This window comes from Castor canadensis, chromosome 7 (assembly GCF_047511655.1).
Source record: "Castor canadensis chromosome 7, mCasCan1.hap1v2, whole genome shotgun sequence".
Lineage (NCBI taxonomy): Eukaryota > Metazoa > Chordata > Mammalia > Rodentia > Castoridae > Castor > Castor canadensis.
The window spans coordinates 135,101,472-135,128,957 of NC_133392.1; the positions used below are offsets into that span (position 1 = coordinate 135,101,472).

The window sequence follows — 27,486 nt, forward strand, 5'->3', positions numbered from 1 at the left end:
GGCATCCTGTCATTTCTACATGTCCCCGTCCAGTGCCTGTTTCAGGACCCATTCAGACACTGTGTTCCCCATGAAGCCTTCCCTCAGCTCTTGACCTCTTTCCCCATGCTGAGGTGTCTCTTCCTGCCCCTCAGCTCCCAAGGCATTGGCGTTCATGATGTCATACTTATCTATTTAATTTTTATTTTAATATCTTTAAGCTATAAGATATTATTTTAAAGTCAAATACAATATGGATTTATACCAAAATGTGCTCTTCCCACTCTCCTACCTCTTCAGTGCTCCCCCCATCCCTCACTGAATGGTTTGGGGCATTCCTTGCCTATATGTCTTTTTATATTTTTGGTGGAACTGGGGTTTGAACTCAGGGACTTGTGCTTGCCAGGCAGATGCTTTACCACTTAAGTCATGCCCCCAGCACTCTTTGCTTTAGTTATCATTTTTTTCAAAAGTTTTCACATCCTTTAGGTAATCATGGAAGAATCAGATTTGCAATTTAAAACACCCAACTGTCCAGGCAGTGCTGAGACTCAAGCTTGATGCCAAGACAATCGCTGACCACCAAAGAGCATAAAGCAGCGCGCCATCTCCCACAATTCCTTACGGACCCAGCTTGCTTCTCCTCCAGTGTCTCCCCTTAGAGTTGAACCTGATTTTGTTACCAGTTTTCATTTGAATGCACTGGGGAATGGGACGATTTGCTTTTGTTTCTTGGCCAGGAATCGCTTGACTCTGAAAGGTCCGCACCATGTCACACATGGCAGCAAAAGCTTCTGAGGCTAGGTCACAGAGATTGACTTCTGTTCTCTCCTCAGCTCTTCTTGTGTGCTTGCACTGATTGATTGGGCCGCTTGGCAAAGAACTCAGTGTGGCCACCAGTCAGGCAGCTGTGAGGGACTGACGACTTCTGTTCAGAGCCTTGAGTTGCTGAGAGCTGCCCGGAACCCTGGATGAGCTGGGAGCAGCTGCTTCCCTTCATCACAGCCTGGCGACAGCCCATCCTGAGCCAGGGGCCTGCACAGCTGTGTGAGTTTCTGACCCACAGAGATGGTGAGGGAGTAAGTGTGTGTTGCTCCAAGCCACTAAGCTGTGGGGTCATTTAGTAAGCAACAATCAATCACTAATACACCTCATGTGCTTTTTGTTTTTTTATTTTTGAGACAGGATCTCACTATGTAGTCCAGGCCGGGCTCCAACTCACCATGTAGCTCTAGGCTGTCCTGAAACTTGAGATCCTCCTGCCTCAGCCTCCTGAGCGTTGGGACTACAGGTGTGCACCACCATGCCTGGCTCTGGTGCTTTTATTTCTAGAGGATAAATTCATGAGAGTGGGACTGAAGAATCAACAGGTGTGCACATTCCAAATGGTAAAATATGGGTACAATATTTCCAAAAATTTAGCAATTCCTGTTCCCACCACTCCATGCCTTCATAACTTCATCAGAACCAAATATAATTTTAAAAATAATTTTTGCCAATCTATGGGTGGAAATGGCACCTAATTTTTGGTTCAGTTTGCATTTCCCTTACTGCAAGGAAGGCTGAACACTGTACACAGTGGACAATAGTTTTTTTCTTATATTTATTGTTTAATTTATTTAAAACTTTTTTTGGAAGAATTAACTTAGAAGGTAACACCCACGCACAGGAAATCAATGTGAGTCAATGCCCTGTATAGCTATCCTTATCTCAACCAGCAAAAACTCTTGTTCCTTCCTATTATTGCTTATACTCTCTCTACAACAAAATTAGAAATAAGGGCAAAATAGTTTCTGCTGGGTATTGAGGGGGGGAGGGGGAGGGGGCGGAGTGGGTGATAAGGGAGGGGGTGGGGGCAGTGGGGAGAAATGAACCAATCCTTGTATGCACATATGAATAATAAAAGAAAAATGAAAAAAAAAACAAACTTTTTTTGGCAGTACTGGGATTTGAACTCAAAGCCTTGTGCTTGCTAGGCAGGTGCTCTACCACTTGAGCCATGTTTCCAGCCAGTCTTGTTCAGCTGTATTTTATTAGACATTTATTGAGCCCTTTATTTTACATTTATAGACCAGAATAGATCTATAATTAAGATAGTACTTAGATACAGACATTGCCCTCAAGATTTACAGGGCTGGAAGTTTGGCTCAAATGGTAGAGTGTCTGCCTGCAAGCATTAAGCTCTGAGTTCAAACCCCAGTACAGCAAAAAAAAAAAAAATTTACGACTTAATGAACACACAAAATATACAATGTTCTAGGAACACAAAGACCAAAATTCCCTAGGATTGCTTGAAAAAATACATTGAGGAGTGGGCATTTGAGCAGGGCCTTGCAAGTAGTGTAGGAGTTTGTCAAATGACGAAGAACACTGCATGAACAGATCAGCACTGAGCACAGCAGGAGCAGAGGAAGCAGAGCAATGGAGAGGAAGAGAAATGGGGTAGGGGGATTGAGCAGGTCAGTTGTGGTTGTGAGATGACGTGGTTGTTACGCTTAAGCATCTGGACTCTGCCACACAGGTCATAGCCCTGAGGGTTTTTCAGCAGAAGCGTGACATGACAGATTAACATGCTTGGGTTTATCTGTGGCCATGCCAGCCACATCTCACTGACCAGAGGCTGTGCCCCCTCCCAGGTTCTGCACTGGGCTTCACACAGATTTGTAGACTGAATGGAGAATCAAGTCCAGACCCCTGGCTGGGACTGGCCAATTTGGGCTAAAGTCATGGGGTGGCTGTGAATTGAGTGCCACAAGTTGGGACACAAGGGATTCTGGAAGTAAATGGAGGGGGCCTGGAACCAAAAGACTGTCAGGGACATGAATTCCCCAGCGCTCCACGTCCCACATGGATTCCATGAGGCTGAGCCCCGGTGGGGCACTCTCACTGCTTATGTGTGCAAATCTCGGGGATCTCTCCTGTTCTTCAGAAGGCCCACAGACAGATGGCTTCCTTCTCCCCTCCTCTGCCTTGGCATCTTCTGATCCCTGAGCAGCCATAATGGAGGGGAAAGCCGTCTTCCTCCGTGTATTTTAATAAGGCTGGATGGACAGAATGGACTGAAAGGAGCCCTTTCTGAAAAGAGTCCTATTTCTCTTGTGTAAAAATTCTCTCCTGACAAACAGGGTTCTTTTCCCCACCACCTGAAAGTCACCGAAGTCCTGTTGAAAGCAGGACTGCCCATGGCCTTGGCCCATCAACAGCAGGAGCCGAATGACTCAGTCAACAGCAATACCGGCTACCATGCCTACTGTGTCCTAGGCACCATCTGGCTCAGTCTTCTCCATCGTCCTGGGACATTTGTAGGATTACTCTTGCACCCCTACTTCACAGGTGAGGAATTAGAGGTCCAGGGAGCCTCATTAGTGAGGCTAAGGCAATATTGCAGTTTGACGGTGGTCCAGGACTGGCTTTAGTAATGGGAAATTGCACCTGCGTCTGTAGGGCAGCACACAGCCAAGTGATTGACTCCAAGGCTTTGGCCAACTCACACCCTTCACTGTGGGTTCCCACTGTGGACCTTGAAGGAGTCAGTTTTCAGATGGTACCTAGCTGGCCACTGGTGCAGAGTGTCTGCTTGAGGCTCTCTTTTGGGGAGCAAGGGACAGGGGCTGGGTGCTGCCTGGAGTGTTGTCCGGAGTGGGATGAGCACAGAGGCAGGTCTGAGCCCACAGCCTTGCACATCTGACCCTTGGCCACAGGAAGGCAAGCTTGTGAGCCACAGGAGCAATGAGTGTCAGGTGCCAGAGGGAGGCTGGGGCCTGGAGGTGGGGGCTGGAGAGGAAGCATAGGCCAAGGAGTCCTAGAATGAGCATCAGGGACCTGTCCTGGGCAGCAGGTGGGTCATCAGGGTGGAGAGATGCTGGTACACTCAGTGTCTTTTGGAGCAGGTATCTTTGTCTTCACCTGTTTCTGGTTTAGCCTTTCTTTGGTAGTACTGAGATTTGAACTCAGGGCCTCATCCTTGCGAGGCAGGCGCTCTACTACTTGAGCCACTCCACCAGCTCCTGGTTCAGCTTTTCTTCTTCGTCCTCCTCTTCCTCCTTGTCTTCTTTCAATATCACATAGCCTTAAGTAGACTATAAGTCTACTATACACTGTAAGTCTACTATACACTATAAGTGTATGTATGTATACATACACTTGTTATCCACAGGTGTATGGTTCCAAGGAGACTTTTACTTGCTTTTTGGAGGCAGATTTTCACAAAACTAGGGGCAGGGAAACAACAGATCACACTACTATTTAAACATGACTGACCTTAACGTGGGACTGACAGAGCTGACTGAGCTGTGTAAAGCATGCGTGGGAATTTAAAATTGTTTTTGAAATTTCTTTTGATTAAACATTTTGTTTGACTGTACTTGATCAAAACCACATGTAATAAGTACATAAAAAATTTATGCTCTTTGTATAAAAGTTTGTACAAAAGGCAAGAGGACTACACGTGGTGGGTGTTGAGAGGTACTGCTTGTGTGGGTAGCAAGGCTTGGAGTGATGGGCAGAGCTTGTTTGGGTAACTTGATGTTCTAGATGAAAGCAATTCACTGGCTCATGAGAGAACGAGACACCAAACTTCCATTCATCCATCAAATATGCATCTACGTCCATCCTGTGTGTCAGGCCCAGTGCCAGGAACCAGAGATGTAGGGTTGAGTAAATCATAGTCCACGCCTCTTGGGAGTGGAGAGAAAGGAGACTATGACCTCCCCATCTGTTTGGGAGGAGCTCAAGGAATGGAGTGAAGCAGGGGAGGGCTGGACATTCTGGACTGAGAGAACAGGGCACACCAGCAGTTAGGTTGCAAAGCAAAGCACCTGACAGGTAGTGGGGGTGAGGAGGAAGAGGGTGGATGGGAATGAATTCCTTTTGGCTGGTTAGGGCCAGGTCTTGAAGGGCTTTGAATGCCACACTTAGGGGTTATTCTGTAGGCTTCTGGTTAGCTTTGAAGGATTAGAGCAAAAGATGCCATCCAACAGGGTTGGAGGGAAGAAACTGAGGCCGGGAGACCAGGCAGAAGGTGCCGCATGACCCTGGGGAGAGATGGGGAAAGATCACAGCAAGGCACAGTGCTCTGCATGGGGAGACAATGGGACCAATGTATGAGGAAGAGGTGGCTGGCTTTGGGGACTGCAGGGCAAGGAGGAGGACAGATGGCTAGCTGTCTGGCGTGGAAGACTCCCAGGACTGAGACAATGTAGTGTGGTGGAGAGTTGGGAAGGGATGCAGAAAAAGCAGAAAGGGTTGGCTTTTCCTCCTCTGGTGCTGCCTAACACCTGTGTTGGTGTTTTGCTTTTTTTTTTTTTTTCCTTTTTCTTTTATTATTCATATGTGCATACAAGGCTTGGTTCATTTCTCCCCCCTGCCCCCACCCCCTCCCTTACCACTCACTCCCGCCCCCTCCCTCTCCCCCACCCCTCAATACCCAGCAGAAACTATTTTGCCCTTATTTCTAATTTTGTTGTAGAGAGAGTATAAGCAATAACAGGAAGGGACAAGGGTTTTTGCTGGTTGAGATAAGGATAGCTATACAGGGCATTGACTCACATTGATTTCCTGTGCATATGTGTTACCTTCTAGGTTAATTCTTTTTTATCTAACCTTTTCTCTAGTACCTGTTCCCCTTTTCCTATTGGCCTCAGTTGCTTTAAGGTATCTGCTTTAGTTTCTCTGCATTAAGGGCAACAAATGCTAGCTAGTTTTTTAGGTGTCTTACCTATCCTCACCCCTTCCTTGTGTGCTCTCGCTTTTATCATGTGCTCATAGTCCAATCCCCTTGTTGTGTTTGCCCTTGATCTAATGTCCACATATGAGGGAGAACATACGATTTTTGGTCTTTTGGGCCAGGCTAACCTCACTCAGAATGATGTTCTCCAATTCCATCCATTTACCAGCGAATGATGGTGTTTTGCTTTTTGATTCTCACAGACTCAGGGGGCCTTGGAGATCACCCTGCTCACCCCTTCATTTCATGGCCAAAGAAACAGACCCAGAAAGGGGAGTGATGGGTCCAAGGTCACACAGCAAGTCTTTGGAACAAGCTGGGGCTACAGCCAAGGTGCTGTGATTTCCTGGAACATCAGGTGCCAAAGACCAGGTGGAGCGGTAGCTGTGGGGTCTACGGCTAAACACTGCTGCTTGAAATGTGAGCTCTGCTGCTTGGTTGTTGGTAATCTTGGGCAAGTGCTTCCATCCCTCTGAGCTCATTTCCTCATCTGCAGGGTGGACAATCAGTGCTCCTTGACTGACAGTGTCATCTCGGAGACTGAGCAGGACACTGGGGACAGATGTCTCCTTTGTGCCTGTCACATAGCAGATGCTCAATTCAGGCTGCTTTTCATCCTCTTTCCTCTCTCCAAAGCTTGGCTTCAACATTTCCAACCTTCCATCCCAGGGCCATTTTTCCTATTTTTAACCAAGATCTGCCAACTTTCTGAAATGGTTAGGTTTTAAATTATTTCAAACTGCATCCCCTTGGGCAAATTTCTTAACTTTACTGGGACTCAGTGTTCTTATCCCCACTACCTAGGATTTTTTGGGAATTAAACGAGACAACCCAGGTGAGGTCCATAACACAATGCCTAGCCATGGAAGGTGCTTCATGAGTGGCAATCATCCCTGGATGATGACAGTTTGGGCTCTCAGGAGACCTGGGAAGACCTGTGCAAAGACATCATGCCTGTATCAAAAGCACTAGTGAGTGCGCATCTGGCATTTTGAGGGACCCTCGGGGTACCCTGAGGCAGTTTGAAGGGCTGGTTTAGCAAGGATGTCCCTTTGCCATATCTCTTTTTAACTCATTTTGCTTTGATTTCTCTGTTTGCTATTAACCATGTATGAGCTACCTGCCTCTGTGATCTGTACATTAAATATGACTGTTCAGTGTGTGTGGGAGGCTGTGCTCATTCATGCTTTTTTTTCTTTCTTTCTAATAGTGAAAACAGGGTTTTTAGAATCCTTTGGGCTTCTATGCAATCTGTCGTTCTTTCCAGATCAATAGAATTGGAAGAGACTCGAGGGTGGTCTTGGACCCTCTGGACTCCTAGCTTGTCATGTGTGAATTTGATGGGCGTGAGCAATGTCTGTCATTTCTTCTGCTGTAGAGAGTCATCTACCTTCTCACACCAAGAATAAAAGCTACAGTTCCTAGCTTGGTTTGTTCTCAGGGCCTTTGCACATGTTGTTTCCTCTACCAGGAATGTTTTTCACTCAGATAATCTTATAGCTTGCTTCTTTATTTCTTAATAAACGTTATTCACAATGTTCTGTGCTGTAAACACTGTAAGTAATTAGCAATTGTTTCTTTACCAAAGAGGCCTTCCTCTCCTAACTCCCCTTTCCTCTCTCCTTTCCCTCCTAGTACTTATCACTACTGTCATTTTACTGTGTGTTGATTGACTGTTATGTTCATGATGCTGATTTTTTTCCCAGTGCTGGGGATTGACCCCAGGGTTTCGTGCATGCCAAGGAAGCCCTCTACTACTGAGCCACACCCCCACCCCTACACTCTGAGGTCCTTGGGCATGGAGACCGTGTAGTTTTGCTCCTCAGAGACCTTCTGTAATGTCCTGTAGCTTCTTCTTGTCTTGGAGCCAGGCGGCTGCATTCTAGCCCAGCTGCAAAAGAGCTGTCAAACTCAGGCCAGTATCTTCCTCCCTTTGGCTGTAGCACAGTGATTGAGCCCAGGGTTCCTGTAGCCAGAGATACTTGGGTTCTAAAGAGAAACGACCTGGTCCCACGGCTTCTTGGCTTTTTCCACCCAATCCCTAGGACCCTGAGAGATGGGGAAGTGGTGGGCAACTCCCACTTGCCTCTGCTGTGAGGGACTGCAGGCTGCTGTGTAAGTCTGACATGGAAGGAGTCAATGAAAGGGGTGGATGGGCTGTGTATGGGATCTCTCCCTTCCTCCCCATCTGCCCATTGTAGATGCTTATAGCAGGACAAGAGCAAGTCCTGGGGGAGGTTGCTGCTCTACCCTCATTTTTATATAATGATGTCTCATTTTCAGGCTTGGCATTAAGTGCCTTATATGGATTAACTCACTTAATCCTCCCAACAATCCTTTAAACCAGGCACAGAGAGCATCTCCACTTACAGGTGAGGAAACTGAGGCACAGACCTATTAAGTAACACTGCTAGTTAGTAGAAGAGCTGGGATATGAACACAGATAGTGCTGGCTTCTGGAGTCTTGGCCTCAATCACTGTGCTAGAGCCGGCAAGAGTGGGCACTGGGTCAGGTCCCATGGCTGCTTTTGAAGCAACTGGGCCACCTGACTCTGGGATAGGACACTTTCCCTGACCCCAGGCAGGTAGAGAAATGGGAACAAGAAGGGTTTGGATCAGCCTGACCTAGATTCAAATCCTGCCTCCCTAAGACCATTTAGTGGCTGACTCTAGAATCCTGCCGGGCCCAGAAGCCTGGAAGCTGGAGCACCTGTCCTGATAGCAATGGGCACTGAGGAAGTGGCAGGGTCACCCATGCTCCCTGTGATCACCCTTTGTCTCTTAAGTCTTACCTGGAAGAACTGGGGGGCACAACTCCTCCATCTCGGGGGCTGGAGCTGGCAGACCCCAGGCTTGAGGTACCTGTTGGCCCCTAAGTTTTGCCCACCAGTTGCAGGGAAGGACTTTAAGGAACCTTGAAACACCCTCCCTAGCCCTGGGCACCCACTACCTGTCTTCAGGTCCTTTTTGCCGTTGGTGGCTCATGGTATCTGGAATGAGCACCAGGCTTGGGGTTAGAACACCTGGACAGATACTTAGGCTCTGATACCTGTTTGCTGGGTGACTTAGGGCAAGTTACCTAGTATCTCTGGGACCCTATTTCTCCATCTCTAAAACTGTCTTGCTTTTCAAAGGGCTGTTGTGAGGATTTTTGTGACAAAGTAAGTCAGAGCCTCTCGAACTTTTCCACCAAAGCAAAACCTGACTGTATAAGAGAGTAAACAGGCACCCTGGGGGTTGAGGGTGTAGCTTCAAGCAGCTCGCCACAAACTCCGAATTTATTTGAAGTCTTACTGCAGTTTAAAAATTCATGTGCATTTTGCATTCAGCTCCATAATGTACCCATGTTGTTTCTTTTAACACAGAGACAGTGCTTTAAGTCGCTCACCATTGGGTAATTTTCATGACAGCAGGAACGGCCATGTTTGTTGTGTGGCTCCCATATTCCCTGGCACACATGGATGGGAGTCCCCAGGGTTGTGTGGATCCAGTTTAAGAAGCATTCGTGTAAGTAGAAGTGCTCTGGAAAGAGCAAAAAAAAAATGTGGCATAAAGGTCAGAGAGTTTTAGTGTGGATTTCGGCAGTAATGGGAACACATCCATCAGTGAGCAAGATGGATGAGGGAGAAGAAGCAAGGGAGAGGCAAGCAGAGACAGGACTAGCAATGGGATGGGGGTGGGGCAGTGCTCAGGCAGTGAATGCAAATCCCAAAGGGCCCGGCTGGCAGGCCTGTTCTGTCCTGGGTGGCCAGGACTCTTGATACCACTGAGAAGGCTGCTGCCCACGATGTCACAATGAGTCACACTCAGACTCCTTTGGCTTCTGGTGGCTTTTTTTGTACCTCCCTCCTCCCACTGGTGTGGGTTCCTATATTTCTTTCATGGCCACAGGTCCCAGGGTTTGAGGTCCTTCCAGCCTCTCTGAGTCCTTTGAGCCATTCCTCTGCTGTCTGCTTGCTGGGGACTACAGCAACACAATTCCTCAGAATTCTCCAGAATTCCTCAGGTGGGTTTGCAGATTGGGCTCCACTGGGACCAGGGCTAGAGGTGTAAACCTTTTTAGTCTTCTTCCCACTCTTCTTAGTATCTTTTTAAAATTGCAAAGCTCCCATGCAGAAATACCCACACTTCACCATATTACAAAGTGTCTGAAAGCAAACATTTCCCAAGAACCACGGGAGCGCAAGCAAACACTTTCCTTTCTTCCTCTGTTATTTCTGGGCGGAAGCAGATAATGAGTTACCCTTTTCACAGTCAGCGTTTGGTGGATTTTTGGTTACATTATTCGGAGCAAATACAAACAGGGAAAGTTAAAGGCATGGATTATTGTGAAATAAAATTAGGATACATGAAGCTTAAAAGTCTTAATTTTAAACTACTCCTCACAATAGGCCAGAAACTTGATCCTCTATAATTCTTTGCAAACAGCGTTTGCATTTTATTATTGAATGTGTCTTCTATCCACCTGTGATGAGATTTGGCTCATGTTTTTGCATAAATATAATGAAAGGAGACTTCCCAGTGAACATAGATTTCAGAAATAGTGTTTACTTATTTCTCTCAATTCAAAAAGAGTGTGAACTGGAATTTTTTTGTTTCAGTATTATTATTTTTTTTTAACACAATGGCTGTGCATTCTTTCTTCCCACAAAGAACACACAAGCCAATCTGGGAACAATTATGGTTTTGTGTTTCTCTCTGGGGAGCACAAGCCCTTATTGTCAGCAGACAGGCTCCCTGCAGCCTAGCCTCACTGTGGACTTGGTGTGGAGGTGACCAGGCTCAGGATAGCAGCCAGTCTCCCCTATGGCAAGGGGTGCAGAAGAACCCCTGTGTGTGAGTGTGTGTGCGTGTGCGCGCGCGCGTGTGTGTGTGTGTGTGTGTGTGTGTGAGTGTGTGTGTGTGAGTGTGGCCGGGGCATTGTGGAACTGAGACTGAGGGGGAGGGGCCTAAAAGATGATGGAGAGCCAAGGTAAGAGGCTGGCAGGCGTTTTAACATCCTTCTTTGCGCTTATCTAGTTCTTCCAGACACCTGCTGAGATTACAGGCAGGGGAAATGCTGACTTTGGGTTGGCTCTGAACCCTCAAAGAGGCCCTCTTGGGTCTGGAGCAGGTAGGAGGCTGTAAGGAAATGGTGCAGGGCCTGGAGTCAGCTAAGCTAAGCCAGAGCTGAAGCCTTTCTCTGCCACTCATTGCAGCTGTTTGACCATGAGCATATGATGGCACTTCTTTAAGTCTCAGTTTCCCCATCTGCAGGATGGGATAATAATAATCTTACTTTGAATGGTTGTTGTAGATTTACCAGGGAAAAGAAGAAGATATAAAAAGCAGGCTTGGTTTTGTTTGCCTGAAACACATTTATTTGGCTGGTTTGACTGAGCCTAACTGCCCACACTCAGAAGGATTTGTCAATGTGTACTTGGACTTGGTTTGCCTTTTGTTACAGTGAGTTTTGAATGTCTGGTTGTAGTTAAAATCTCAGAGCAGTTTCAGCCCAGCTCAAATACCTCAAATAGTACTTGTATTTTGAGTTATACTGCATTTAATTTCTCCTCTAAACCAGTTATTTCTGCATTACATGGTGTTTTCCCTGGCTGTTTCTTCCCCACCTTATTTTTGCCAGATAGCACCCCTTCCCACCTGCAGTGTTTTCCTTCTAGAACACTCTTCCTGCAATATGCACCCACCACCACCAGGTGGCAGTAGAGTCCCAGGCCTCTTTTGGGAGCCAGGACACAAGCAAAGAGGATTTCCATCCTTGGGAGACATTTGGAAATGGATCTCTATTTATTAAACCAGTTCAATGAGATTAACCTACTTACCATCCCTAACTTTAAGCATGCAAGCATCACAGCAGCTAATGAGACAAAATACAAAGTGTTTGGTACACTCAATTATCTTTTTTTTTTTACTAATCCCTAAAGAGCCTCTAATCCGGCGCTCCGTCCCTTAGGGAAGACTTTCTTTTCTCTTAACACTCAGGTTTGTGCTGCTTCTTCTCCCCATTCTCGTTGCTTCCTTCTGTTCCTGCTGGTTTTCACTCATTCGGCCCTCCTCGTGGTATGTGTACTCTGTGATGGCTCCAGGCAGGGGTAGCTCACAGTCTGGCATGAAGAGGAGTGGGCTTCTGGAAAGGGTCACAACCCCAAGTGCCTAGTGTCTGGGCAGGTAATGAGGTGCAGGAAACAGGTCTGGATAAGAAGAATAGGGAGTTGGGGGCCTTGGGCAATCTAAGACTTGGGGCTCTATCTCAAGGGGAGGCTGCCATTCAGCCCTACCTTATTTTTGCCAGATAGCAATGTGGCCAGGCACTGCCAGTTCTCCCTTAAGATAAATGGAATATTTTGATTTTTAAGTATAAAGTCTCTGACTTGAAAACTCTGGGCCATATTTGGTTCTTGGGCAGAGTTCGAGGATGTGAAAGAGAGGCAGGAGTAGAGCACAGTCAGTGGGCAGGAAAGGAGCTGTGTCTACAGACTGTGGGAACCCAGAGGAGGGTGCTCTGAACTCTGGTGAACAATACTTACTGCTTTCCTATCATGTGCAGAGTTCTGTGTCCAATGTGAGGGATTCATAGGTGAAGGAGACAATCACTGGTCCTGCCTCTGTGGAGTGCTGTGTAGCCTAATCAGAGAGACAAATATTGAACACTGAGTGACAGCAAGATTTGACTGAAATGTATCGAGGTATCTGAGGAGCAGGTACATAGTGCAATGAGAGTCCTGGGTGGCTCAGGGAGGGCTTCCTTCTCAGGGAGGAAGTGATGTTTGGTCCGAGATCTGAAGGATAAATAGGAGTTGAACTTGACCATTTGCTGGACCATCTACTCCTTCCTCCAAGGTGAATGCAGTGCCCATTGGGGAGAGTCTAGCTCAGACAAGGTAATGACCCAGAGAAGGAGGCACTTGTCAGGAAGGAGTCCCATGTCAAGATTGGGTTTTTTCCTTCTCAAGGAGTGAACAGGACAGAGCAGAAAGCCATTGAGGGTGAGAGGAGGAAGCAGAGAGCCTTCTTCTGCTCTGAGCTGGGCCATGTATCATGGAAGCAGTGGGTGCTCAGACTGGCAGAGGAGGGGGCTGGGGGAGCAAAAGGCTCCTTCAGAGGGCAGGAAGAACCCCAGCCAGCACTTTGGGAAGGAGAATCTGGGTAGAGAATGGAGGTACAGGCCCCTGGCTCTCAGGCCAAAAAGGTTCCAGTTTCTTTCTTTCTTTCCTTTTTTTTTTTGTGACAGAATTATAACCCAGGCTGACTTAAAACTCACTCTGTAGCTCAGGCTGGCTTTGAAGTTGAACTTGAGCTCCCCCTGCCTCAACCTACTGAGTGCTAGGATTTTAGGCCTGTGCCATTACTCTGGCTCCCAGGTAGAGCTGAAATCTGAGGCCCCTCTAGGGCGAGGAGGATAGCTCAGTTATGCCAAGGGGGTTCAGAAGTCAGGTTCACAGTTGCCCAGAGTCTGACATGTCGAGTCAAGAACCTGGTTTGTGTTGTTTCCCCACTGGGGAACTCTGTGATCTGAGCACAGTATTTAGCCCTGGAACCTGGGCATCTCCAGATGGGCATTCTGGGTTTTGCCTGATGGAGTGCGGTGATCAAATGGTATCACGGAGACAGGGGCCTAGATAGCGCCTCTCCCCCACCCGTCCTGTGGTGTTCAGTAGCTCTGAGTTCCATTCTTCTGTCTCCTACCCACCAACCACAGGGTGTGCCATTTCTCCAACCCCCAATGTCCTAGGGCCCTATCCTGTTTGCTTCTCCTCCCCATCCTCAGCCTTGTCTGGGCCTCACTCTAGCTATTCCCTTTGCATATGTCTCTTTGGAAGAAGCGACTAGACACTTGACAGGAGATACAACCACACACTTTTCAGCACACCCTCTTGGGGACTGAGAAAAACAAGTCACAGACTGCCCTAATGCAGGCTGGCTGGCAGAGTGACTGGTGCCAGGAGACTTGGGCTGGATCCTGGCTCTGACATGCTCCCGCTGTGCGACCTTGAACATGACAATACAGATGAGTGTTAAAGATTTCACAGATGCCACTATTTTTTATTTTGTGGAATGTTTTGTGATACAAAGGCAAAGAGGAGGAGGTTTTCTTGATATTTTCCTCCTTTTTTTTCTGTTTAAGCGGAGGACCCAGCAGTTTCTCCCGATCTGTTTAATGAATTTAGCACCTGTCTCCATTAGTCAATGAACAAGTGCCCTAGCATTGCCTTTGGCTCAGCAGGTTTGAGACTCAGGGTGAGAGGTAAGCGCAGGTGTTCTTGCTGGAACCTTCCTGCAAGGTGCCTTCTCCAAACGAGCCATGGTTCCAATGGTGGGTCCTCTGCTTGTTGGTTGTGAAACCTGGGTCACTTGGCTGCCCAGCCCTGACCCTCTCCTTTCTCAGCAAGGACTTGACATATTATAGGTGTAAAGCTCTCACAGGGGGCTTGATAAACTGTTATGATGATGACTATCAACCAGATCACATGTGTGAAGCACACACGTATACTGCACCCAGAGCTGGGGACCTATTTATGGTATCCATTTGTAGCAGTTATGCTCACAATTATAATAAAATATACACAAGGAGGCCAGGCGCTGTGGCTCAAGCCTGTAATCCTAGCTACTCAGGAGGTGGAGATTGGGAGGATTGCAGTTTGAGGTCAACCTCAAGCAAAAGTTCTTGAGACCCATCTCAAACAATAACATCTGGGTATGGTGGCACATGCCTGTCATCCCAGCTACTCAGGAAGGGTAAAGTGGTTCAGGCTGGTCTGAGCATAAATGTAAGACCCTACTAAAAATGCCTAAAGCAAAAAGGGCTGGAGATATGGCTCAAGTGGTAGAGCACCTGCCTACCACTCAGGTACTGGAAAAAAAAAAAAAATCTCAGTACTGGAAAAAAAAAAAAGCACACAAAGGGCTTGACAGCACTGAGTTTTAAACATCCAGGCAGATTTCAATTATAAACTGCTTGTCAGAGTTCTGGGTGCCTACTAAGCACTGGTATTATTGTCAGTAGTATTAATGCTGTCAGGCGTGGAAATGAGCTCACGTGTGTGAAGTACCAGGCACAGGGCCGGGCACAGGCCAGGTACTCAATGCATAGGTCTCTTCCTTACCCTCCAGAGCCAGTGACATAGATTTGGATCAGAAAACTGGCAAATCTCCAGGTTGCTGAGCCCACCCCTTCCCTATCATCTGGGCTGCTTCCTGTCTGGCTCCTCTGAGCTCTGGTTCAAGCTCTGCTGGACATCACTCAGCACTGCCAGCACTTCTCTGCGTGGCCCCCGTGTGGCCTTGCTCCTCCCACTCTAAGGTCATCCACAGGTGGATGTGGCTCTTGTGGTCTCTGTCCTCAACCTGAAACTGAGTGTCCCTTCTCACAGATCCCCATCCTGGGACCCTCTGTTTTTTGGTTTTTTTTTTTGCAATTCCTTTCAGAACTTTTTATGAATATTCCATAGCTTTGTGATATGATTTTTGCAAAAGCTGTGATTGGATAAACACTATTCAGCTCTTGATTTTTTTTTAATTCATATGTGCATACAATGTTTGGGTCATTTCTCCCCCTTCCCCCTGCCCCCCCGGGACCCTCTGTGACACTGAATCTGCAACCAGAATCTGGGCTGGGGGTAGAGGTCCTTGATCAGTGGCACCTTTCCCCTCATTCCTAACTCTCCAACACAGAGTGAATCCCATCCCCCTGACACTTCCTTGTGTTGGGACCACCTCGGTCTGAGCTATGAGGACCTGTGGGGCTCTGTGCAGGCTTCCACCTACTCTCAGGAGGCCTCAGGGCAGCATGGAAGCTCCTACTCTCTCTCTCTTTCTCTCTCTCTCTCTCTCACACATGTGTGCGTGCACGCAGGAACCAAACACATAACTACTCTTGCATGCTTGATACTCCAAGTATCTGAACACATATCTACCCCTACCCTTATCTTTCCTCACATATTACAAGTGTTCACCCCCCTCCTGTCCTCACAGACACACATGCCAACACATGTGGATCCTAGAGTATGCGCTCTCCCCATGCATGAGCACAGGAAGGCACATTGAACACACCTGTGTGAGCCCCACACTCACAGGCCCACACACCACTGCAATTCTCTCCATCTAGTGGAGATCCTGACCTTGCCCATTTACCCCCTCCACAAAAAAACAAAACACAGCAAAAAACTGCACAGACATCCCTTCCACAACAGGTCCTGCCCCTCACTTGGGGCCCTCAAAGAGCACGCTTATAGAAACATTCTTGCCCATGATGGAGTGCTTCCTTTGGGCCTCCTCGGCTTGTAACAGATTAAAGGCGAACAGGCATTTGTCACAGGGAAGTGTACCCAGTTGTGCTGGAAAATGGACTTTTGGATGAGCGTGAGAGCTTGAACCTGTCACAGAGGGGAGAGGCTGTGTTATTGCAGCCTGCCGGGCTGCAGTGGCCGTTGCCAGCTTATCGGCTGTGGCAGGCATCACCTCCGACTGAAAGGATCCCATTACAGTAAGTAATGGCTTAATCACAGCCAGTTTGTAATGGAGATGACCTCTCCGCATCCGCTGGCCTCCTCCGATGGATTGCACTTCTCCACACCGTGACTAACAGCACTCCACTCTGTTCTGCTCTCCTGAGAAAAGGCCATGGGCTGGCAGGGACACATGTCAGACAGCTCGGGGGTGGCTGCAGCAAGGGGTGGGAAGGGCAAGGACAGCACCCTGCCCCAAAGTCTTGGGCAGGTGGGGAAAGTGAGGCTGGAGTGGGCAGGAAGCCACACACTCCCTGGCTTGATGCCACACCTTTGCCCAGAGCCTTGCATTTTAAAGCAGAGTAATGACAGCGAGAGCTTCTCCTCTTGAATTTGATGGGCGCTGGAAAGTGTTTTCATTTTTCATTCTTCATCTTGCTCCAGCTCTGGGAGCACCCACTTTGCAGTGGAGGAAACTGGAGTTCAGAGAGTAAGTGACTCCTCCCAGGTCACACAGCAGGTAAATGATAGAACTTGGTCTTGAACTCTGGGCTGGGTGACTTTGAAATCAGCACTTTGTCTGTAAGTCCAGAGTGATTCCCATCAGCCTCTGGGTGGACTGATGACTTCAGAGGCCTTCTTGCCACCCACCTTGCTAAGCCTTCCTCACCATGAATCCACATCAGGACACTTCCATTTTCTGCCTGGAAGCTACGTGTGGCACATGGTTGGGCATCCATCCATAGCTGGCCATGGTGGAGGCTGAAGGTCAGCTCAAGGTCAGGGGTTCCTCAGTGAGGGCAGGAAGCCTGTTTTTTGCTGGTGCTCAGAGCATGTGTCCATGCAATTGACCTGGTCGCTGAGTTAATGTCATTCCCCCTTTCCCTCCAGACTGGCTGCTGCAACCACTGGGTAGCTACCCAGCAGTGCCCAGTGTAGGACATCTGGAGACTCCAGGAGGACTAAGGGACTCTTTCTTTCCCTGATTTGGCTCTTTTCTCCGGCATCCCATTCAGCCCCTGGAGAAGGGGTTGGAATTTAGAAAGCTCTAGGATTGAGTTCTGGCTCTACCCCTGGTCAGCAGCACAACATCAACAGTCCCTCCCTGAGCCTCAAATTCCTCCCCTGTGCACTACCCAATCCTGCCTCATTGAGGTGTGAAGGACATGAAAGAGCTGGCTATACTGGGAGCGAGACACTCAGCAGAGATTTCTAGAGAGAGGCCAGGAGCCTGAGGAGTGGGGTCCCAGGAATGGATTGCTCTTAAGAGCCTACAGCAGAGTTCCGGGTGCTGGTGGCTCACGCCTGTAATCCTAGTTACTTAGAAAGCAGAGAGCAGGAGGATCATAATTCAAAACCAGCCCAAGGAAATAGTTCAAGAGACCCTATCTCGAAAAAATACCCATCACAAAAAAGGGCTGGTGGAGTGGTGCAAGGTGTAGGCCCTGAGTTCAAGCTCCAGTACTGCAGAAAAACAAAATCAAACCTACAGCAGATGACGGTAATCATGATGGTGGGATGTCACCTGACTGTGACAGGCATTAGTGCTCCCAGAGAGTGCTGACTTAATTCTCCCCAAACTCAAGGCTATGAGGATCATTATTATTATAGTGATCCCTATTTTATGGATGAGTCACGTGAGGTCAAGGATCTTGCTGATGTCATATAGCTAGGAAATGGAGTGCCTGCACACAAACCCAGGCTGGTTGGCTGGGAGTCTGTTCCTTCCCTGCTCCACAGATTGCCTGTGTTTGGGATTGCTTGAGAAACCCCAAAACCTTTTCTCTGGGCCTTTGGAGCATAATGTAGGCCCTTGTCTCTTTGTGCACTAGTGTGCTCAACATTCCAGTTTAGGGTGGGCACAGGAGACTGGGGCCAGCCAGAGGGACAAATACTGAACCAGAGCTGTATTCAGGAAGGGACTGGGCCACAGAGAGTCATTGGTGGGAGGCCCTGTCTCTGAAGAGCTAGGTGAGGTGGACAGCCAAGAGTGCTGGGGTGAGAGATTCCAGAAAAGGTATTGGTACCTGGGGCCTGTAGGGGATGCTCTGTGTTGTAGATGGGTTCCTGTCACCTGCAGGGCTTCCCATGGCAAAGCTTCTGCCTGTGACAGGAGGGAGGGGAGCAGCCCCTGAGTTTCATTTACTTAGCGATCTCCATTCAAGGAATAGTTATTAAGTTCCTGTTATGTCCCAGCCACTGGGCCAAGCAGTTATTTAATTTTACTTACTTGGTGATATTTATTCAACAGATAATATTTAAGTGCCCACTATGTGGGGACCAGGCACTAGAAATTCAAAGGTTAGCCCTGGAGATACAAAGGAATCCCACTCAGGGTTCATATTCATGTGCCTGGCACTGGCACATCACCCCAAGTCATCCTTCATGACAACTCCATGAGGAAGTAGTTTAACAATACTTACTTTTCTTCCAATGAGGAAGCTGAGGCTCAGAGAGCTTTAATGATTTGCCTTGGGTTGCACAGCTGGGAAGTGATGGAGCTGAGTCTGAGCCCAGATCTGTGACAGGCCTGCATTTTAACCAACGTGGCTCTGCTGCCTCCTGTACTGGCCGTGCCCCCGAAGATCTGGGGTCACACTGGGGAGGGAAGTGGGACACAGCCTTTTCCTCTCTACCGGGAGGGCTGCAGTCTTACTTCTCTCCCTCCCACCCCCACTCTCCCAGCTCCCCCGCCCCTGGTGTCTGGGCCTTGCCTTCTCTGCAGTTGGGGGAGAGCGTATTCTCATGCTAATTGCAAAACTAATTGTTCTTATTGCAAAATCCATTATATAGTATATTTATATTGCAGATAATGAGCTGTTTGGATTAAATAGCTCACTAAAAGTCAATAAAAAGAAATTTGCTTCACTGTTCCTCCCCTCATTTTTTACCAGCACCGTTAACACAGCTTCGTTCTCCCTGAAGGCTAGAATTCATTAAAGTGCCTGGAGCTGTGAGGGGGTGTTACTGTGTGGTTCCTCTCCCCACCCCACTTCCCTTTGAAAGGTGTTTGGGAGAGAGGGTTGGAAGACAAGAACCAGGTTCTTTCTCTTGGTTTTAGTGACGCGGGGATGACAACGGAGAAAAGTATATCTTAATCCTAGCAGAATGCAAGAGTGTGGTTCTCTAGAGCAGAAGGGGACTGAGGAGGGTGGGGATGGAGGGCTGAGCTGACAGCCAGTACAACCCTCAAAGGTAGCCAAAGACCTCAGTGCTGTGCTCTGTGCTCCCAAAGGGTTTGGGGCAGAATGAAGGCAGCCCACAGGGCCTGGGCTTCGGACAGGAGCAAGGCAGGGACAGTGACTATCTGGTTGGGGGTCAAGGGTCTGGATTTTCAGGTTCTGCCTTTTCTAGGATTATGTCTTTTATGAGGCCCTAGGATTTTTCTGGTCCAGCTATCTCTCTGGCCTCAGTGGTAAGGCTGAAAGGAGAGTGTTTAAGCTAGGATGTACCAAGAGGAGGGCTGGTTTGTGAAGTTCTTGGGTTGTGGCCCAGGCCGTCTGTGATCACTGTGTTTCATTTCTTCATGTCTGGATGTCTAAGAAAGAGGTGCAACCAAGATGTGAAATCAGGTTAATGACTTTGACACTTAATGGCATGCTCTGAGTGGTCCAAGTACGGCTGAGGGGAGGGCCCTGTCTCATTTCTTTCTTAGGAACCAGCTTCACTCAATAGAATGCATAATTTGAGAGTTGAGGTGACCTGGCTGGGGGCTGCAGCTCCCTTAAACCTATGGGCAGTTAGCCCCTTTTCATTCACTCAGGCATTCAATCAATAAATATATATGAAGGTTGGGGGTGTGGGTCAAGTAGTAGAGTACTCATCCAGCAAATGCAAGGCCCTGAGCTCAAACTTCCATATTTCCAAAATAAATATAAATGTATATTTGTATATCTGTCTATCTATCTATCTATCTATCTATCTATCTATCTATCTGTCTATCTACCTAAGTGTCCACAATGCCAAGACAGTGTGTGTGGCCCTGAAGGTGACTTTAAATAAAAACACATAAGTTCTTCTCTCTCAGTTAATGGGTAGAGTAGAAGCAGTCAACACTCATAGTCAGTCAACACATGAGTGGTTAATGGTGACCAAGGCCAGTGCTTTGAAGGAGAACAGTCCCAAGGGAGCAACTCCAGGAGGACCTAACCTGGGAGGCCAGGGGATGTGTGACACAAGCTGAGCTCTGTTAGGAGGTTACTGGACAATGAGTGCTATAGTTTGGATATGGTTTGTGGGTCCTCCAAGGCTTCATGTGTTGAAATTCAGTTCCCATTGTGAGATATTAAGGGTGGAACTTAATCTGACATGGTGTTTAGTGGTCTTTGGGTGGGAGGTGGTTAGGATTAGATAAGGTCACCAGGGTGGAGCTCCCATGATTGAGTCCTGGTGGCCTTAGAGAGAGAGAGAGAGAGAGAGAGAGAGAGAGAGAGAGAAGAGAGAGGGAGACCAGAAGACACATATATAGACACACTCATCTTCACTGGCTCTTGACAAGTGATGTCTTGTATTGCTCTGAATTCTGCCAGGAAGAATGTCATCACTAAATGGTGATCCATTGACCTTGGACCTCCAGAACCATGAGCCAAAATAAACTTTTCCTTATAAAATTACCCAGGTATTTTAGCATAATACTTCAGGTATCTTAGTATAATAATGGAAAATGGATGAATATGATGGCAGAGGAGGGGATGATATAAGCAAAGCCTCCCTCAGGTAGAAAGCAAGGCAGCATGGTGAGAAGGCAAAAAGGCCAATGGGATAAAGCTGGGATGCCAGGTGGGATCAGCTCCTGCAGGGCCTGGTATGTCAAGAAGGTATAGAGTTTAATCTTCACTGCAGAAGCAATGGGAAGCCCTTGAAGGGTTTAGAGTAGAGGAATGACATGATTTGTGCTTTGAAATGTTCACTCAGATTGCCAGCAGCATGTCAGAGGTAGTGCTGGAAGGTTTAAGCTGCAGAGAAGGGTGGTGGAGCCTGAAGAGGGAGCAGAGCAGAGGCAGATGGGAGAGAGCCTTGGTAAGAATGGAGGAGAGACAGTGTGCCCAGAGGAAATCAAAGTTGTATCAGAAAGGGAGGAGAGCTGCTGCCTGGCTTTCCACTCAGCAAGTCCTGAGCAGACCATCATTTTGAGGGCTGATTTTTAAACTCTTCTGTGACATGAGAGATGATGTGGGCTCTAGCACCATGGAGAGTTCCCCCAAACCATTCTTGGCAACTTGGGGTGGAAGGGGCTGATTACATTCCCTGGGATTCTTAGCTGGGTGCCATGCTTGAAAGGCCAGTAAAGTCACTGCAGAGCTGTCTCCTGGGGAGCAAGGCAAAGAGATGCTGGGTTGTTCCTGGAAGGAGGCAGAAACCCTGACTTTGGCCAGCTTGGAGCAAGGGCTTCAGGAACCTCTGGATGGAGCTCACAGGCTAGCAGCAAAAGAAAGGCAGCCTGAGAAAGTCTCACTCCAGGTGACTGAAATGGCTGTAATCTATAGCCATCTTTACAGACTTCAAAGGGAGATGGGAAGAGAGGGAGAGAGGCAGCTGTATGTTGAAGAAACTTGAGTATGGCTGAGATCAAAGGTAAAGGGATGTGGTTCCATGCACTGCCCCCTTCCTCAGGCCTCAGAATCCATAGAGATGTAGTGTGGAAGAGGTCTCCAGGGAGGAAAAAGAGGCTCCAGGAAACCAAGTCCAGCAGAACACAAGAAGCCCCCGCAGCCCAGCCTAGCTCCTCCGGTTAGGGGCTGAGGAGCTCAGGGTCCCTTCCTTCTGGTACCCCTAAAACTTCCCTGACAGATGATCAAGGACTTCCAAAAGGAAATGATGACCTTCCTGAGCCTCAGTGGTGCTCCCACTGAGGTTTTGGCTGCCCATAGGTTCACCTCCAACCCTTCAGAAAGCTATAAAATTGATGTGACAGTTAGACACAATCACGAAATTCTGGTTCTTTTTGTTGCATCTTTGGGGTTGTTTAAGAGCTGCCTGCAGTTCAGAGATCCACCATGCTTGGGAGCAGAGCATAGACCAGAGAGCATTCTTGTTGCAAGTTTTTCTTTATGAGTCTTGATGGGGCCTGTAGATCTGGGCAGGGTCATTGCCTGCTGATCTGCAGCCAGCAGTAACCTGTTCTTATTTAGGTCATATCTCTGCCCTTGGCTTTGGTTCTTTTGTGAATGTGTGGATCTCCATGAATGGCAAGCTTCATGGGAGCAGTTCCTGGAAAATGAACTGCTCATCCTTTTGGACATAGCTCAAAGCAGCCAGTAATAACAGTTTGATGACTGACATTCTGATTGGTTTGTAATAGGTGTAACCCAGCTTCCTGCTGGGATAAGGAGAGGATGTGGGATTCTAAGAACCAGAGTCAGAATGGTGGTCTGGAAGGGGCCAAGGGCAGCACAAGGTAAACCTCAATGTTTCTGCAGATGACTGGGATAGGGCATGTGGGGGCACCTTAGGTCAGGAGGGCCTTAGCAACTCTGTCACATCATAGCCACTCACAGGGTACATGAGCACCTGAGAAGCAGGGCCAGTGGTGTTAACCAAGGGGGTTTTATTCTGTACTTCCTTGGACCTTCCCCTCTGCCCTTCACCTGGGTTGTGGGGAGCTTGATACAGGAATGGATGAAGAGGCTCTCACTGGGAGAGTGGGGCCTCAGGAGTCTCTGGGGGGAGATTTTCTCCCCTAGAGAGAAAAGGGTGAGTGCTCAGTGCCCTGCTTCAGTCCTGGATGGGCTCATAGCCCCACAGGGAAGAAGATGGGTGTTTGGAAGTAAGGGGAGAAGACTAAAGGCAAGGACAGGTTTGAGTGAGTGAATGTGTGTGTGTGTGTGTGTGTGTGTGTGTGTGTGTGTGTGTGTGTGTGTGTGCAAGCACGCATCTCTCTGTGTGCAGCAGCCAATGTGCACCTCTCTGTGTATAAGAGCAGGTATGCACTCTTGCATCCTGTGTACAAGAGAAAGTGCACTTCTCTGTGGGTGAGAGTAGTGTGCCTCTGTGTGTCAGTCAGTGTGAACATTATTCTGAGGGTAGGGAAGCTTTCAATGAAAATTTGATGCAGGGCCTGTGTCTGAATTTGTGTGTGGGGACTTTTGTGACAGGCAGACTTTCACGAAATGTCTCTCTGAGTGTGTTTGTGATGCTGCTCCATGTGTGTCTGTGAGTGTGCACCCCCGTTGCTTGCTCCAAGGGCAGCATGAGCAGTGCTTCTTCAGGAGAAGGGGGAGACACGGAGAGGGAGAGAGTGTGTGCGAGAGCGTGCCGAGTGGCAGGCATGACAAATGATTAATCTATAGAAATCTATATTCTATTCTTCCATGCGTCCACTCCGCCCTTCTCATGCTCCCATGCATCACCTCCGGAAATCCATCACCGACTCCCAGCCAAGGACAGGCTGCGAGGCACGAGTGCCTGTCTTACTGATGGACTTGCCGGGTGCTTTTTTATACATTTGGATATGTGCAGAAGGAAAGCTTGCTCTGGCCTCATCGTTTCACTCTCTCGCTCATTTATTCATTCGTTCCAGCAAACAGTGCTTGAGTGCCTACTGTGTGCCAGATGGTGCTGCATGCTCACCAGACAGTGACAAAAAGGCCGATGCAGTCCTTATAGTCTCAGAGTTAAGGCTGAGGGGTAGGGGGAGTTCCAGACAGCATGTGGGCCATTTCAGCAGAAAGCAAGGCAGAGGGTGCAGGGGCTCTGGAAGAATAAAGTTAACCGGGTCTGGGGAACTATGATTTCTCCTGAAGGAGGTGACACCTAAGGGGGCCCTGAAAAGTGACAGAACCAAATGGGAGGGAGAGGAGAGGGTGCACCAGGCAGAGGGAACAGCATGTGCCAAGGACCAGAAGCAAAGAGAACGTGCCTCGCAGCCTGTCCCAGGCATGGTTTACATGGCTGGGGTCAGAGGAAGGAAATGCAGGAGGTGAGGCTATGGAGGTCAGTGGGGACCATGGAGGTTCTTTAATGCCCTGGCAAGGAAGATGCATTTCATCCCGAGGGCAATGGGGAACCATTGAATGGCTTAGGTGGGGGTGACATAATGCCACACTTTAGAGGGTCATCCCTGGCTGATGGTGGGACACTGGCCCGGAGACAAGCTGCTGCAGCAGTGGAGGGATGGACTAGGGTTGTAGCAGTGGATGGAGATCTATGGCAGAGTTCACAGTGCTCTGGAGGTAGAACTCAAGGCTTGGTAATAGATTGGCTGTTGGCACAGTCCTAGGTTTCTTGGCAAGTTACTATATCTCGTTGAGTCTCTGTTTCTCCATCTCCAACATGGGATTCTGGTCCAGCGATGTAGCTCAATGGTAGAGTACTTGCTAGCAAGCATGAGGCCATTGGTTTAATTCTCAGCACCCTGACACCCCAAAAAGAAATGAAATAACATGGGATAGCAATTCTTGCTTCCTAGGGTTGGCGTGAGGCCATTTGATTCACTCACCATTTCTGACTGCCATCGAGTCCGCCTGGAGAATGGAATGTTCCTCCCTCCTACTGGATGAGTCACCTCCAGACATACTCTTCTCTAGGAGGGTTTGGTCTGATCTGCTCCCTGTGGGTGCCCACAACGAGGGTAACTCCTGGACTGTGGGGGCCATCCCAGAAGCCTACTTTTAAGTCCCTGAAGGAGACTTAGATGTCATCCAGGCCAGCTTCCTATTTTACAGATGGTCAAACAGGTACCAAGAGAGGGAAAGGACATTTTCAAGGTCATCAGGCATGCCACCTACACTGGCTGGTGTTGAGGTCACAGACCATCATCCCTGGGCAGGCTGCCTCTTAAAAGTCAACATATTCTGTCTCCTGCCTTCCTGTTTTCAGATGTCATCAGGGAGATGAGATTCCTTAGTCATGGCATTTGGTTCTGGGCTGTCCTTGGGGAAAAGGATGCTGGCCCAATCTCCCAGGAGGTTCTGAGGGCTGCTAATTCTTGTGTGGTGTGACAAAACAACCAGAGACAGGCGTTTACTCTGATCCCTGCCCCTAACCAAACAACTCTGGATCTTGGAAACCATTTTAATCCATTACCCCTGTACATTTGTACATGCTTTCTTTTGTAAAACAACATGTCCATTTTAGAAGCAGGCAGAGTTGACACTTACCATAGCAGAAGAATTGTTTCCCCACTTTTTCCTCCCATTGCTTTTGAGCGTGCATCGTAACAAGACCATGAAGTCTGCTGTGCAAAGGCACCTTCTGATGCGTGACAGGGTGAAGCGCTGTTGAGTGGGGTGGGCAGAGGACATCCTGGGGGGCATTTGTGGCTGTGATGCACTGCTGCATTTACTGAGGAAACCACAGACTGCAAATGTACCCAGTTTTTCTTAGGTAGGGCCAAAAAATGCCAAGGAGAGGACCCTGCACACCTAGGATATTTGCAGATTAAGTGACAGCGGGCACAACACAATGGGGGAGACAGCTTGTGTTTCTTTGGAGCATTCAGTCACAATTCATCATTATCCAATTTTTTCCCTTGGGTTTTCTCTCACACACATTTTTTATCCCAATCTGACAGCTAAATGAGGAATCACACTGCCTACGTTATCTGTTTTGTTCAAGAATTAATCCGTCGTCAAACACCGACTGCCAAGTGGTTAGTGTGAGCAGGGAATGGCTGTGCCTGCCCCAGTCCGCCTCGGTGGTGTCAAGTGGGGCCCTTCTGGCTGGGTGGCCCCAGAAGATGTGGAGAAGGTCTGCATGCTCTAAGCATAGATGTGACACCACAGGTGCTGCCTGATCTTTGTCAACTTCATGGGTTATTGGACTTGAGGTTGACCTGCTCTTCCCTCTGCCTCTGGCAGCTTTGAGGAGAGAGGCCTGGACCTCTGACCTCTGTGCAGGGCTAAGTCCCTAAGTACTAACCCTTTCTCACTGCAGCAGGTCCCCAGTGAGTTTCTGGGAATCAAGGAAAACGTCAGCTCAAAATGAGAGGACCACAAAGTGCCCTTAGGGATGCTTGGTCTTTCAAAGTGGCTCAAGTTTCTTCCCCTTCTCCCTCCTCCCTTATTCTTTCCATCTCTCCTTCCTTTCCCCTGTCTGTCCTTTCTCCCTCTCTTATTTTTGTCCCTTTCTCCCTCTCCTTTCCTCTTCCCCCAATTTTTGTTCTCAACTACAGTGATGAATAAGATCCAGTGGTGAACAAGACAGGCCTGGTCTCTGCAAGTGGGGTGAGTTCTGGGAAGGAGAGATGCAGGGCAAACCCCAGCTATGTGCATGGCTGTGCCGTGGGCAAGCTTCAGCATGCTGGCTGATGATTGGGGTGAGGCTGGAGGTGGAAAGAAAGCTGTGCCAGGGTTATGCCAGGACTGTCCCAGGATCTTGGCTTCCTTTGCAGATACCCCTCACTCGTGAGACTCTGAGTTATGTTTGAGAGGAACCGTACCTGGTTTTATTTACCCATGTGCTCCGGCTTTGAGCACAGACCTGGCAGAGGTGCTCAGTACATGCATTTCTTATGTGTCAGTCAATGAGGAGGTACGGGAGACAGATGGCAGTCATGAGCTGAGGCACTGGCCACACCTAAAGTCCCCAGGTTCCATGATGGTTGGCAATTTCCTGCCTATAACTGTGGCTCCCAAAATATTGCTGTCTACAGATGTCACTTTAAATGGCTGGGAGGAGAGGATAACTGTTTGACAGAGGGAGGTGGCAGTGCAGCCAGACAGCTAAGAGCACAGACCCTGAAGCCATGTGGTCCTGGCTCATGGCCATGTGTCATTACTTCCTGTCTGTGAGATCTCAGGCAAGATTTCTGGTCCTGCTGAGCCTCAGTTTCCTCCTGTGCGAGATACAGATGATAAGTTAGAATGTGGCTCTTACAGATGAATGAGCTGGGGCTGGACACACCCCTTTCATACCTGCTTTCACAGGGGTGCTGAGAAAGTTGCTCAGGCCTCTGGCTGCCAGCTCCAGTGTGTTCTTGCCCTTGGTGTGTCTCTGGCCAGCACAATGACCTACATGTCCCTGTGTCCTCTGCTTCTTCCAGCTTGCCTAGGTGGGGATTCTGGTGAAGAAGCAGATGGTAGCCGGGGCTGAGTGTGACAGTGATTACGCTGTGAAAGGGTGATAATTTATTCTGCTCAGCCTTGACTTAGAGTTGGAAGGAGATATCTATTACTTCTGAAAGGCAAGGCTGGGGGGAGTCCTCCCCTTTCTGACCTCTGGCAGGAAGCTAGCCCTGGCTGTTCTGGCTTCTGAGAACAGGTCTGGAAGGGTGCTTGCTTTCCTGGGCAGAAACCTACAGCTGGAATTGGGGGTGGGGACAGGTCTGGGGAGAGGAATTTGGAGGCAGAAGAACCCCAGCCCCATGCAGAAGGGATGTGGATCTAGGGGTGGGGATCT

At 48.5% G+C, this 27,486-nt stretch overlaps 1 long non-coding RNA gene across 3 annotated transcripts in view; it reads left to right on the forward strand.

Moving 5' to 3' along the window:
- The first annotated feature begins 1,890 nt into the window (after positions 1-1,890).
- LOC141424975 (uncharacterized) overlaps positions 1,891-27,486 on the forward strand; it is a 43,577-nt gene continuing 17,981 nt past the window's right edge. Inside the window, exons 1-2 of one of the 3 annotated variants that reach the window (XR_012449964.1) lie at positions 1,891-3,312; positions 5,908-9,211. This is a non-coding gene — a long non-coding RNA (uncharacterized lncRNA). Of the gene's footprint in view, positions 3,313-5,453; positions 9,212-27,486 lie in introns of those variants that run through there. The other 2 variants (XR_012449965.1, XR_012449963.1) reach the window with 2 other exon arrangements.